Source organism: Ursus arctos, unplaced genomic scaffold (genome assembly GCF_023065955.2).
Source record: "Ursus arctos isolate Adak ecotype North America unplaced genomic scaffold, UrsArc2.0 scaffold_32, whole genome shotgun sequence".
Taxonomy (NCBI): domain Eukaryota; kingdom Metazoa; phylum Chordata; class Mammalia; order Carnivora; family Ursidae; genus Ursus; species Ursus arctos.
Genome location: NW_026623008.1, coordinates 913,689 through 926,108, shown reverse-complemented (window position 1 = coordinate 926,108; position 12,420 = coordinate 913,689). Strand labels below are relative to the sequence as shown.

Sequence of the window (12,420 nt, the reverse complement as noted above, 5' to 3'; positions counted from 1 at the left end):
GGGGGAGCAGCAGAGGGAGAGGGAGAAGCAGACTCCCCACTGAGCAGGGAGCCCAATGTAGGACTCAATCCCAGGACCCTGAGATCATGACCTGAGCAGAAGGCAGATGCTCAGCCGACTGAGCCCCCCAGGCGCCCCTCTTTTTAACCCTTTTTAAGTGTATAGTTCAGCAACATCTCCTACATTCACATGGTTAGCATATATCAGCACCAACCACCTCCAAAATCCTTCCGTCTTCCCAAACTGAAACTGCCCCATTGAACACTAACTCCCCGTTTCACACCCACCCCCAGCTCCTAGCAGCCACCATTCCACTTTCTGTCTCTATGAATTTGACCTCACTATGTACCGCACATACGTGCAATCAAACGATATTTGTTCTTTCGTGTCTGGCTTATTTCTTTTTTTGGGGGGGGAGAGTTTTCTTTTTTTTTTAATTAATGATTTTTTATTATATTATGTTAGTCACCATACAGTATACCCCCGGTTTCCGATGTAAGGCTCGATGATTCATTAGTTGCGTATAACACCCAGTGCACCATGCAATACGTGCCCTCCTTACTACCCATCACCGGTCTATCCCATTCCCCCACCCCCCTCCCCTCTGAAGCCCTCAGTTTGTTTCTCATAGTCCATAGTCTCTCATGGTTCATTCCCCCTTCTGATTACCCCCCTTTCTTTATCCCTTTCTTCCCCTACCGATCATCCTAGTTCTTACGTTCCATAGATGAGAGAAATCATATGATAGTTGTCTTTCTCTGCTTGACTTATTTCACTTAGCATTATCTCCTCCAGTGCCGTCCATGTTGTAGCAAATGTTGAGAACTCGTTCTTTCTGATGGTTGAGTAATATTCCATTGTATACATGGACCACAACTTCTTAATCCAGTCATCTGTTGAAGGGCATCTCGGCTCCTTCCTCGATTTAGCTATTGTGGACATTGCTGCTATGAATTTTGGGGTGCATATGGCCCTTCTCTTCACTACGTCTGTATCTTTGGGGTAAACACCCAGTAGTGCAATGGCTGGGTCATAGGGTAGCTCAATTTTTAACTTTTTAAGGGACCTCCACACTGTTTTCCAGAGTGGCTGTACCAACTTGCATTCCCACCAACAATGTAGGAGGGATCCCCTTTCTCCACACCCTCTCCAGCAATTGTTGTTTCTTGCCTTGTCTATTTTTGCGTGTCTGGCTTATTTCACTTAGCACAATGTCTTCAAAGTTCATGCATGCTGTAATCTGTGTCAGAATTTCATTCCTTTCTAGGGTGGGATAATATTCTATCGTATGTATATATCACATTTTGTCCATGCATTCTTGCATTCATGGACATTTGGGCTGTTTCCACCTTTTGGCTATTATAAATTATGCTGCTGTGAACATTGGTGTACAAATACCTGTTCAAGTATTTAATTTTAATTAATTTTAAATTGAAATAGCCACATGTGTCCAGTGGCTACCATATTGGACAGTTCTAGACATTTTCAGCGGACAGAGCTAAGAAATAAATTTATTATTTACTTATTTTATTATTTGTTACTATTTTCTTCTTTTTTAGAGAGAGAGAGAGAGTGCACAAGCAGGGGCAGAAGGGCAGAGGGAGAGGGAGAGAGAGAATTCTAAGCAGGCTCCACGTGCAGCATGGAGCTGGACGGGGGTTCAATCTCACAACCCTGAGATCATGACCTGAGCTGAAATCAAGAGTCTGAGGCTTAACTGACTGAGCCACCCAAGTGCCACAGAAATACATTTTTTAATTATATTAATTTATACTAATATTTCCCATTCACACCCAAGATTAGTTTTAAGCCTATTTTATATTTCTGTCTCTTCTCTCAGGGTGAAAATGTTGGTCCCTAATATTACCATACTACTTATTTGCTCTATCTCACTTCTTGCAATTCCAGAATGGTCACAGCTATATTTTAACTAAACCCAGGACTACTGTGAACAGTCGGAGATTTCTCTGCAGCTCTTTTGCCCTTACTAACTAGTTAAGTACAATGAGATCGTTGGGTTTTAAAGTCACTTGAATTATTTTCTGTAAGGCTATGCCACCCACCTGACATGCACTTAGGTTCATTTCTTTCATTTTGTTTCCAATTTTTGGAATCGATTTGTTTTTGTCGGTGTAATTACACAGTCCCATAGCCAAAGGGACAAGCACATTTAGAGAAATCTAGTTTCAACATGCAACTCACTTTCCTGACCCTGGTTGGTAACTATTTTTATGTTATTTAATGTAGGAAAATACGCATGTGTGCTCTTATTGCCTCGGCCCCTTCGTAGAAAGATACCATACACAGTGTTCTACTTTTTTTTTTTTTTTTTTTTCCTTAACAATAGGTTTTGGAGATCCCTCCAGGGCACGACATAGGAACAGCCCCGGTATCTTCACAGCTGCTCCGCAGGGCGGCTGCTCCTGGCGCACACCCGGCTGTTCTGTTCGCAGTCCTCTGCTAGCCTTCCCTTCTGTAGTGGGCAGCGCACGGATGGTGAGCATGGAGAGGCCCAGCGAGGCGAAGCTGATGAGGAAGAAACGTGGTCGTGCGCGTGGGGTGGGAGAAGCTTTGGGGGGCTGACACGGGGCCTTAGGTCTGCCCCTCAAGCCCAGCCTTCCAAGCGGGGAGACCTTCACGCCACCAGCGGGCGGTGACCGGATAACCCGCACGGCTCCACCGTTGCTGCGCTTTCTGCAAGGCTTGGTGGCTGTCTTGACGGATGGTCTCCAGCACAAAACCACAGCACTTCCGGGACCTCGCTGTGGCACCAGGAGGCACGGGTCAGCCCAGCCACCTTGCAAGTCCGGTGCGGGCAGCGTGCGGGCAGGCGCTGCGCTCTGCAAGGGCCGGGCGCGCCCCACTCTCTCCCCGGCCCCCGCGCGGCCCGGTGGGAGGGGCCCTTCGTGACACCCCCACGTCTGCGCGGCAAACGCACCCTCCGCGGCCAGGTGGGTCGCCCTAATGAGAGAGGAGGGCAGGGGGTACGGAATAACAGCGACACCGCCCCGCGCCGGGAGGAAGGGGGCTCAATTCCGCCCCGGCGCAGCCCGCATCTCTCCCGTCCTACGAACGGCCGTGGGAAATCCCGATTTCACGTGAGCACGCCCACTTTCTTGGGTTGACAACCGATCTGAGCGTGAGCCTGCTGGGCCCAAACCCCGAGCGGCGGCCCCGCGCAACCGCGGGCCCCGAGCCGCCGCGTCCCCTCCGCGCCCCTCGGCGGGCGGCCTGGGCCCGGGCTCCGGCGCACTGCGCCTGCGCGGGCGCGCGCCGGACCGAACCATCGCCCGAGCAGGGGTGCGCGCGGCGCCCGAGCCCCCCCGCCCCGTGGAGCCGCCCGTTGCCACGGAGCCGCGCGGCGCCAACACCGCCGCGGCCGCCCGGGAGCCCCGCAGGAGCCGGCGGACCCTGCAGGCCGCAGACAGGTGGGTCCGTTCGCCCCGAGCGCCGGCCGGGTCGGCGCCCTCCGCCCACGTTCTGCCAGGCAGGCGCCTGCTGCGGGGGTCTCGCCCCCGGTGCGTTTCGGGGGCCCGCCCCTCGGGGTCGTGCGCGGGGTTTGCGGTCGGGCGCCTCGGTGCCAGCACTGAGCGGGGCTGGGGGCCCCGCTGGTGGGCCCATGGGAGGAAGGGCGCCCCAAGCCCTCCCCCCGGGTTTTCTTTCTTTTTTTAAGTTTACTTTTTAGAAGATTTTATTTACTAGAGAGAGAAAGAGCAGGGGGAGCGGCAGAGGCAGAGGGAGAAGCCGACTCCTCGCTGAGCAGGGCGCCCAACCCGGGGCTGGATCCCAGGACCCTGGGATCATGACCTCAGCTGAAGGCAGGCGCTTCACCGAGGGAGCCTCCCAAGCGTCCGCATTGGGTTTTTCAAAGGATAACCCGGTTTGCGCAGTGGAGGGGCCTGGGCTGTTTCCCATCAGCTGCTACTCCTCCCCGCGCCGCCTTCCCTGCACCTGTGCGCTGAGCCAGGTGCTGCGCGGGGTACTGAGCAGGCCCGCTGCGTCCGCGGGGCGCCAGGGGTTCCCTCACAGGTACTCTCTGCAGGTAGACGCGCGCGTCCACGCACACAGCGCAGACTGGTTTTAAGGTGAACATCAGGGGGGAAAAATAAATAAATAAATAAATATATATATATATATATATATATATATATATATATATATATATATATATATATATATATATATATATATAATGAACATCAGTAGCAACTACCCAGGTCAAGAAATAAAACCGTGCCAGCACCGCAAAAGCCAACCCATCCCCCCTTGCCGCGCGCAGACCTCACGCCCCGCAAGACCCGGGACTGGCTGTTGCGATTCTAATTTCCTTGCTTTAAGTGCAAGGACCCAGTCTGGGATTACGCATTGCACTCCGTGGTCGTTGTGTTCTTTCATCTCTAGTCCACAGCGTTCCCCAGCCTTTCCTGGGGTTTCATGACTGTGCCTTTGACGGCTGCAGGTGGGTTTGTAGGAAGCTCTTCCGTGTGGGTTTGTCTGATGTTTCCTCAAGATGAGATTCACATTATGCATCCTTGCAGGAAAATCACAGAGTTTATGCACAACGTTCTGCTCATTCCACGCTGTCAGGTGGCTCACGGTGGCCCATTTGTCACATTACTGCTGACGTTCGCCTTGATCACTTAATTAAAGGGGTGTCTGCCAATGTCTGCAATGGGAAGTTACTTTTTCCCTTCGTAACTTACACGTATTTTGTCAGGAGATGCTTTGAAGCTATGTGGCCATGTCATCCCTCTGAGGCTGGAGCTGGGTGGTTCCCAGCAGGCACCCCCGCCCCCAGCCCACTTGGGCTTTGATGCCCTCCACAGGGCGGCCTCTTCCTACTCAGGCCCTGACACCCCGTCTGGGCCCTGCTTCACCTGCCCCATCTGGGGCACCTGCTCTGAAAAAGGGCAAGAGCAGTGTATGTGCGTTTGCACCTTCTTCCCCATCAGTCGTGTTGAAGAGGTGCACCTGCAGCTCGGCGCGTGGCTGTCGGTCATTCTGCGTCACCCTGGAGCGCTCCAGAGGAGAGGAATCGTGCGGCAGCGGCTACTCTGCTCTTGGTTTCCGGACTTGCCGCTGTTCGTTCCGAGCACTGCCCTCGGGGGGTCCCATTATGTCTCCTGATGCCTGCGCGTGTTATGAGTTGAATTGTATTTCTTTAAGGAGCAAACGTCATAGGTTGAAGCCCTAATCCCCAGGACCTCAGAATGTGACCCCATTTGGAAGTAGGGTCATTGGGGATGTCATTTGTTAAGATGAGGTCATACAACAGGTGTCCTTATAAACAGGAGGTATTTGGACGTAGATGTACGCACAGAGAGAACATCATATGAGGGTTGGAGTTACCCTGCCACAAGCCAGGGGACTGTAGAACCTTGGAGAGAGGCCTGGAACAGGCGCTAGCCCAGCACTTCAGAGGGAGCATGGCCCTGCCCCCGCCTTGCCGGCAGATCCCCAGCCGCCGGAAGTGTGAGAGAGTACATTTCCGTTGCCCTGAGACACCCCATGTGTCGCACTTGGCGATTGCAGCCCCAGGACACCGACACAACATTGAAGAGCATCTGTAGGGCGCACACCCAGGAGCGGAACCCTGGAGTCAGAATGGGAAGCAGAATAATGCCCCCCAAAGGCGTCCCTGACCTAATCCTCGGAACCTGGGAATAGGTTAGAAGATGTGGCCGGGGAACACAGGTTGTTAAATGGGGGTTTGAGCTGGGGAGAGTATCCTGGATTACCCAGGTGTGCCCAGTGCAACCACAGGGTCCTCAGAAGTGGAGCAGGGAGGCCAGAGAGAGAGTCAGAGAGCCCCAGGAGAAAGGCGGTAACTCACGCTGCCGGCGAATGGGGCCTTGAGCCAAGGAGTGTGGGTGACCTCCAGAACCTGGAATCTTCCCTTGGGCCTCCAGGAAGGAATGTAGCCCTGCCCACACCTGGATTTGAACCCAGTGAGACTCATTTCAGAATCTGACCATCAGAATCATAAAGTAATACATCTGTTAAATCACTGGGTTTGTGGTAACTTGTTACCGCAACAATGGGAAAGTAATACAGAGTTATATACTTTTTAACTTTCCTTTTTAAAAAAGGATTTTATTTCTTTATTTGAGAGAGAGCGCACACACGTGAGTGCGTGCACATGAGCGGGAGTGGGGTGGGGTGAGGGGCAGACTCCCCGCTGAGCAAAGAGTCCCTGATGTGGGAGACTCAGTCCCAGGACCTCAGGATCACAACCTGAGCCAGAGGCAGACGCTAAACCCACTGAGCCAGCCAGGCACCCCAGATTGTGGTCTTAATTTGCATTTCTCTAATTACAAATGAGATTGGGCAATTTTTGTTTGTTTAATACCAACAAATAGTTTATCATCCAAAGCAGGACCCTGTTAAGAGTTCAAGGGAGCCGTGCTAATAATGCCGGCAGAGCAGGCATGACTCGGGGCGCACTGACACACCGGGCGTGCGGCCCCCCCACTTACTGGCCGTGTGATTGTTCTTTAGTGCAAAGTGCCTGCTGACGTCATGCCACTTTGCCACAAGGCTGCCCACCTTCTTGTTGATTCGTGGGTAGTCCATACGTGGTCGTGACCGTAGACGTTTTGGGTAACGTGTCGAATTTGTCTTCTGGTTTGTAACTTTCCTTTAACTCCAAATGTGCGTGACCGTCTGCCAGCTTTTCCTCTGGCGGCTCATGTATTCAGTGTCCTGTGTAGGAAACCCTGGGGCCGTGAAGCTGCCCACCCCCCACCATCCACTGCTGCCGAGTGTCGCTCTTGGTGTGAGTCTTTAATCCGCGTGGAACTGAGTCCCGGCGGGAAGGCCCAGTTCCTCAGCACGGGACTGAGGCCTTGCCCGCTGGTGACACGTGGGCGTGCGCGCGCACACACACCCCTGCTGGATTGGGGGGGCGGTTAGTGAATCTGCAGGGCAATTTGGAGAGAATTGGCGTCTTGACAACACTGAGTCTCCAGTACTTGAGCATTTATCTACTTATTTATTTATTTTTAGATTATGTATTTATTTATTTGACACAGAGAGAGAGACAGCCAGCAAGAGGGAACACGAGCAGGGGGAGCGGACTAGGGAGAGGAAGCAGCAGGCTCCCAGCGGAACAGGAAGCCTGACGTGGGGCTCGATCCCAGAACGCCAGGATCGCACCCTGAGCCGGAGGCAGACGCTTAACGACTGCGCCACCCAGGCGCCCTTGAGCATTTATTTATTTATATTGACTTTTTTCTTTTTTTGCACTTGTACTGTGGCAAATTGCAATCTCAGAAAGGTAGAGAAGGTGGTGACGAGGACTCACAGGTGCCGTCCCCCTTCCGTGCCGCCCGCTCTGCGCCGCTGTCTGCACCTGCCGCTCCTCGCTTGCGGGTCCCGTTGATGGAGTGTAAAGAAAACCCCAGGCGTGATGTTTTCACCTGTACTACAGCTCTAACAGGTCAAGACTCACTTTTAGCGTAACTGCGAAATCATTATCAACCCCAACAAAATTAACATGAATGTCTTACTAAAATCTAATCCCCAGCTGGGTTCACTTTGCCGCACCATCTCAAAAATGTCCTCTACAGTTGCTCCCTTGAATCGGGATCCAAACAGGACCCCCACTCCGCATGTGGCTGACTTGTCTCTTAAGGCTCTTTTGGTTTAAAGTGGCCTCCCCTTCCCTCTTCGCCGCCGCAACATCCATTTGTTGAAGTTTCTGGATCATTTGTTCCATTTACGTATTATTGAGGCCTCCTTTAATGCCCCCCAGTGAGGCTCCAGCATTTTCTCCGGAGAGGTTCTGCACATCTTTTGCTGTGTCTGTCCTTACGTTCTTCGGATTTATTGACGCAACGGTAAATACATGGCATCTCTTCCAAACCCCATTTTCCCGTCTGTCCTGATAAATGGCAACATATCTGGTTTTTGTGACTAAACTATATCTAGCGACTTCACTAAACTGTCTCAATAACTTTAATAACGGATATCTGTGTGCCCGTTGGGATTTTCTACACACAGTCACGTGATCTGAAAACATTTCCCCTTCTGAGCGTCTTTTGTTCCTTTTCACGGGTTCTGGCTGGGAGCCCCGGGCGCTGATGGAAGCGGGTTAGCAAACGTCCTTGTTTTGTTCTCAGTCCTGCAGGCGCACTCTTCACGGTCAGGAGGACACAGGACCTTTCCTGCCAACAGCCTCTCCCACACTCCGCGTCTAGTAGAAGATCGCCGAGTCTTTTTAAGAAGCCTAAGTGGGATGTTGAGTTTCATCCATGCTTTTTTCCACATTGGTCGAGTTGATCATACAATCCCCTTCGTTTGGTCTGTCACCGTGGTGAAGTAAGCTGATTCTAACGCTAAATAAGCCCCCGGGGGTCCTGAGGTTTCATCTGCGGGATTCAGGCTGGGGATGCCCCACCCTGCAGGGTCGCGTCTGTCCTGGCCGGACGTGCGAGCCACGACTCGCTCTCCGCTTCCGTCGTCCAGCTTTGCTGACAAAGGTGACCAAGTGAGCTCCGAGAAATAAGTCAGGGAGTGGGCCTTCTGCTCCTACTTCCCAGAAGCGAACTGCGACTCGAGAGTTTCCCGGAACGTGGCAGGAGCTCCCTTCGAGGAACGTTTCTGACTGTCCGTTGAGTTTCTTTTATGCTAATGGGATTTTTGAAGTTTTTTCTTTTCTTCAAACAATTTTGATTAGTACTATTTTTCTAATAACTTGCCCATTATCTAAATTTTCAAGTTTATTGGCATAAAGTTGTTGATTGACTTTTTTACTTTTTAACGTTTCATGAGATATTTGTCAGTTTTATAATCTTTTAAAAATACAAACTTCAGGGGCGCCTGGGGGGCGCAGTTGTTAAGCGTCTACCTTCTGCTCAGGGCGTGATCCTGGCGTTCTGGGATCGAGCCCCACATCGGGCTCCTCTGCTATGAGCCTGCTTCTTCCTCTCCCACTCCCCCTGCTTGTGTTCCCTGTCTCGCTGGCTGTCTCTATCTGTCAAACAAATAAATAAAATCTTTAAAAAAAATACAAACTTCTGGTTTTCAGGAGCCTCTCTGTCACGTCTGTTTTCGTTGCATGAATTTCTAATCTTCCCAATCTTCTTTCTTCCACGTTCTCTGGGTTTGTTTGGCAGTTCTTTGTGTAACTGCTTGAAATGGTTGTTGAGCACTCGGCTTAGCCTTTTCCCAACAGATGCAGTGAGGGCCCGGCAGGTGGTCAGGCGCCCCTGTCATTAAAACTCAACACCCAGTATTGTATCTTTTCCACGACTGTTTTTCCTTTGACCCGTGAGTTATTTGGAAGTACGTTTCTTAGGGGCGCCTGGGGGGCTCACTCAGTTAAGCCTCCGACTGTTGATTTCAGCTCAAGTCATGATCTCAGAGTGTGGGGTTGAGCCCTGAGTCATGCTCCATGCTCAGCGGGGAGTCTGCTTGCAATTCCCTGTCTCCCTCTGCCCCCCCCCACCGCCCGTAACTTCACTCTCTCTCTTCCTCGCTCTCTCTCTAAAATAAATAAATCTTTTTTTTTTAAAGTATGTTTCTTAGTAGTTCTCAAAAAGTCGTTCTCTATTTGCTACTGATTTGGGCTGATGACTTTTGGTCAGAGAACAAGCTTTGCATGATTGTTTTTATTGAGGAATAACTGACATGCAACGTTGTGCTCATTTCAGATGAGGCCACAGTGATTTCATATTTATCTACCTTATGAAATTGTTACCGTGATAAGTCATGTCACCATCTGTCACCATACAAGGTCATCTCGACATAATGGACCACATTCCCTACTCTGTCCAAAGCTGTGTACCATTTCCCTCCTTTGAAGTGGGTTGAGACCTGCTCCCGGCCCAGGAGATGGCTTTAGTAAATGTTCTGTGTTTGCTTTAAGGGAGCACTTCACATTCCGTAGCCGTCGTGTTCCGGGTCTGGGTGTCAGTTCAGTTTGTTAATGGCGTTGTCTAAATGTATGTCGTTGATGGCTTATTTTATCTGGTTTTGTCACCAGTTCCTGAGAGAGGTGTGTTCAAATTTCCCATAAGAGTTTGTATCTTGACCTTTTCCTTGTGCCGTCCGTCTTTGCTCTGGTTACTTTGTGACCATGTTAGTGAAATGACGGAGATTTAAAATTGTCGCATCCTCCCGGTGAGCTGAACATCTGGTTAGGATGCTCTTTATTGCTGTTGCTGCTTTTTGCCTAACGTATTTTGTGTGTTTCTGGATAACTCCGCCAGCTTCCAATTACCGTTTCCACCCAGTGCATCTTTTTCTGACTTTTAAAATGCAGTCCTTCCGTAAGCTTGTGTTTCAGATGTCTCTTAAATAGCCGGCAGTTCGATTTTTTGGTTATCGTTACTGGTCTTTTTCATCCAACTTAAAAAGAGACTTGTTTTTTCACTTTGGCCATTTGACATATTTATATGCTTGCCTTTACTTAGGTTTTGACCTGAAGATTTCTTATTTTCTAGCCAATTCTTCAAGGTTCTGAAGACAATGAAAATACAATTTTACTAGCGTCTCGGCTTCTTTTTAGTGTGATGCCAGCGCCCTGGACAGCCATGCTGCCAAAACCAGAAATGGATGGTCCAGCTGTGGCTCAAGCATGTTTTAGCAAATCTCTTGTTTCTGCTTCTGCTTTACCCCCACTTCATAGACACCCAGTTGTGGGGACTTTCACCAGCTGGTGCTACGCACGAAGGGTTTCGTGGTTCAAGTTTCTACCCCCAGAGGGTCAGTCCATGCATCCGCCTGCCCGGGCGATATCATCCTCACGCTACCCAGCTTCTGTTTTCTTCAAACTATGTCTTCTCCCATTTGCCTTGTCCTTATAGATTCATGTTTTGGAAAAACTGAATCCTTCTGTTGTTTTAGTGAGAATTTAAGAGGGATCAGAAGCCACCTGCTAGAACTGCCATTTTTAACTGGACAGTCGAAGTGTTTGTGGTTTAGGGGCACCTGGCTGGCTCAGTGGAGTGGTGACTTTTTTTTCTTTCCTTTTTTTTTTTTTTTTTATCCTTTAGAGAGAGGGAGAGAGAGGGGGTTTGGGGAGGAGCAGAGAGAGAGAGAAAATCTTAAGCTGACTCCATGCCCAGAGCGGAGCCGGACATGGGGCTCGATCTCACAACTCTGAGATCATGACCTGAGCCAAAATGAAGAATCCGAGGCTTAACCAATGGCACCACCCAGGCGTCCCACGACTCTTGATCTCTGGATTGTAAATTCAAGCCCCATGTTGGGTGTAGAGACTACTTAAAAATAAAAGCTTGAAAAAAAGTATATGTTGTTTAATATGGTCGTTTTAAATGAAACTGTGATGTTCCAGCTCTTATCAGACAGTCCTTCGTTGCGGGGTCAATTAAACTACATTCTCATGAGCACATGGAGTTCATGGGCACAAAGCAGAGTAGATTCAACCACTCTGTGAATATCTTCTAAAAGCTCTGCTGTTCACGGACCAGTAGGTTAATAGATTTTCTTCAAGTGGGAGGAACATCGTTGGCATTTTACAAGATGCCTTAAAATTCTGCCTCTCAGAATTGTAACGCATGATTATTTCTTTGTAGCATTTTAAAAAAATGGATTACCAGCATTGACTTATTAATGATTTATCCAGGAAACATTATTAGGCTTTGAAAATATTTTTCAGTGAATTATTCTGAAGCAATTGCTAAATTAAACAATGAAAAACAAATTCATCTACAATTTTAGCATCTCCTACATAATATCAACATTTAATATCAACGTTCCGTAGTAAGTTCTAGACAGACAAGCTCCTAACATTCCCAAAACGATAACCAACGTGTAATGAATATCCTGAAATTTCTTAAGAATTGCTTTTGAGTGGCACATAGGTGGGTCAGTCGCTTAAGCGTCTGCCTTCGGCTCAGGTCATGATGCCAGGGTCCTAGGATCAAGTCCCATGTCGGGCTCCCCACTGAGCGGGAGAGTCTGCTTCTCTCTCTCTCCCTCTGCCCCTCCCCCTGCTCGTGCTCTCTGTCTCACAAAGAAATAAAATCTTTTTTTTTTTTTTAAAGATTTTATTTATTTGAGAGAGAGAGAGACAGCCAGCGAGAGAGGGAGCACAAGCAGGGGGAGTGGGAGAGGAAGAAGCAGGCTCATAGCGGAGGAGCCTGATGTGGGGCTCGATCCCAGAACGCCGGGATCACGCCCTGAGCCGAAGGCAGACGCTCAATGACTGAGCCACCCAGGCGCCCCACAAAGAAATAAAATCTTAAAAAGAAGAATTGCTTTTGCACTGCCCGGTAACGTATATCACGTGCTGTATCACGCACACATCGTAAATGTTCGCTTGGTAGAGTTTTGATCATTACAAACAGCTACGTAACCACCGCTCCAAACAAGATCTAGAACATCCTCCACCACCGCGTTCCTCCTGCCCCCACCCCATTCCCTGCCTTTAACCCAGAAACCACTATCACGGAC

General features: G+C 49.7%; 1 protein-coding gene across 1 annotated transcript in view; it reads left to right on the top strand.

Annotated features, from left to right (window-relative positions):
- Nucleotides 1–8,133: 8,133 nt before the first annotated feature.
- CFAP74 (cilia and flagella associated protein 74) overlaps nt 8,134–12,420 on the top strand; it is a 61,786-nt gene continuing 57,499 nt past the window's right edge. Inside the window, exon 1 of the mRNA XM_057305445.1 lies at nt 8,134–8,319. The gene's annotated coding sequence lies outside the window, so the exon portion shown is untranslated. The remainder of the gene's footprint in view (nt 8,320–12,420) is intronic.